This window comes from Micropterus dolomieu, linkage group LG21 (assembly GCF_021292245.1).
Source record: "Micropterus dolomieu isolate WLL.071019.BEF.003 ecotype Adirondacks linkage group LG21, ASM2129224v1, whole genome shotgun sequence".
NCBI classification, from domain to species: domain Eukaryota; kingdom Metazoa; phylum Chordata; class Actinopteri; order Centrarchiformes; family Centrarchidae; genus Micropterus; species Micropterus dolomieu.
The window spans coordinates 33,970,497-33,972,950 of NC_060170.1; positions in this window are offsets into that span (position 1 = coordinate 33,970,497).

Sequence of the window (2,454 nt, forward strand, 5' to 3'; positions counted from 1 at the left end):
CACAGAGATTTATTGACCAGAATGTTTTTGACAAGTTAAGTGGTGATGACAAAACTGCTCTTAATGAACTTGAAGCTCTGTCCTGGGGCTTCTTTCATACAAACTTGCCACTTCCAGAAAAAGTAAAGACTGAAAAGTTGAACACAAAAGACTATGTAATAGGGGTTAAAAAAATGACAGAAAAAAATGAGCTGTACGAGATAAAGTTCCTAGATACTGAGAAGGATCTTAAGCGTCTTCTTTCCGAGTGTTATGTGATTAATACAGGAAAAGATGTCAGAAGTATCATCCGTCATTATGCAAAGACTGGAGAAAATGAGCCCACACACCTGATGGTCAAAGACTGGATATACGTTGTTGATCCTGTAAGTCTGTATGTGTATCCAGTCGGAAAAAAGCTTGACACCAATCAAAGAGATGATGAGAAGCAAAGGAATGAAGTCAAGAAACGTATTGAGGGACAGACTGACAGAATGGATTACAGAAACCTTCGAGGTGAAATTAAAAAAACAAGATATGCTAATTATGTGAAAGATATTTTCCTTGGAGAGCAAACTTACCTACAGCTAAAAGATGAGCCCTGGTACACCACATATTTCACTGCATCAGTTATAGCTGAATCTGCTCGAAACTTCCGGACATTTCCTCTCATTCTTATGGCCGTGGAAATGGTTGAAAACCCAGTCAACAAAGAGGAAGGAGAGAATTTTCTTTTTGAAGAGCATTCAATGGCAACAGGAGGTAGCTGGATTAACAAGGACCTACGTGGATTTAAAGGCTCAGCAACACTTCCACCAACTGCTTCCTCTAGTGAGAAGAACCTTAGAGAAGTCATAGACAGAGAAGTCAAACTTTATAATTTGTGGATAAATACCAAAGACAGTAAGGTTTCAGATGATGAAAAGGTACGTGAGATTGCAGAGCATTTCCAGTTAACTGAAGGTGATCCAGTTAAAAATTACAACGATTTCAAAACCAAAATACATTAAAACAGTGGAGCTTCAGCATCTGGCCAATAAAGAGGCTACAATGACGGCTACGCAACTTTCCAAGACCTAAAATCTGCCTTCAAGTTGGAGAATTCCTTTAAACTTGAATCATATTTCATCCAGAGGAAGAGTATTTGTTATTTATCTGCTCAACAAATCCACAATCAGATAAAGACAACATTTGGTGACACAGAGCTGGACCTCCAGGAGGGCAGCGCCAGAATAAAGAACTGACTGTTCAGATTACTGTTCTCAAATGGTTCATAATCAAATCATCTGTGACAATCATTTTAAGATTCCTTTATCATTTGTTCTTGGAAATAAAAGCATTCAAATTATTATTATTTGTGTTGAAAGATTTCTTTCTTGTCCTTCTATCTCTAACTCTTGAACCAGTTTTTCTGTAGAAAGCATAGAAGCATTTTCCACAGAAAAGACTGAAATAAATGCTGAGACTGTCCTCAGACCTGAAGACACAGGTTCAACTGTTGTGAATTATTTTGGAGCATTATAGCCTAAATTGTTATCATTAATTACTAGAGCAATGGTGGTCTACATTGTCATCATTTAAAGTGTTATTTTATAGTGTAAAGTTTAACTACTGAGTGTTTTAACTACTGAGTGTTTAACTACTGAGTGTTTAACTACTGAGTGTTTAATGAGTGTGTTCAAACTCATATTTTATTCTTATACGCTGTGTGTTTATCATATATTATTCTTATTCTCTGTGAACGTGTGCTTTTTAATGTGCCTACATGAGCAGAGAAGCTGCTCAGGCCGCGCAGGCAAAACCTAGCCAACCGTAACCCACTCAATAGAAGCAAGGCACCTGCAGTAAGTCACGTACGCCAGGGCTGAGATCATCGCGAACTGAAGCCAAGAATGAGATGATGACATGTTGTGATTTATGGCGCCTGGTACGGCTAGGTACTGCATGAAACCAAGCTCAGCGCTGCCGAAAGTAAACTTGTATGAGACAAAGCACCCTCATGGTTGGCACTGCTAAATCATGTATTTGTTCATTGAATCACGTTATATATGTTATTCCTTATTAATTCTTTTAAAAAATATGATTGTAAGTGTTTAAGTTTTAATGGTGTCAAACTATGCCTGTATAACTTTAAAAAAAATACAGTGGGACTGAAGTTGAAACATATTGGTGGATTTCTAATCCAGTAATGTAAAAAATATAAAGAGAGATAAATGGTAACAATAATTACATGTAATAATAGTTAAAAAGTGGAAATTGTAACATTAATGAAAGGGTTAATTTGGTAAAACAGTACAAGAAAAAGGCCACTAGATGGCAGTAGAGGATAGGAAATCCACCAAAGGGGAGGAATGGTCAGCGAACACCATAGGTGGAGTTAAGGAGTAACGCCCACCTAGAAGGAGGAGATAAGGAGGAGTTAAGATGTAACGCCCACCTGAAAGGAGGGACAAGGTGGAGCTTAAGGTGAATATA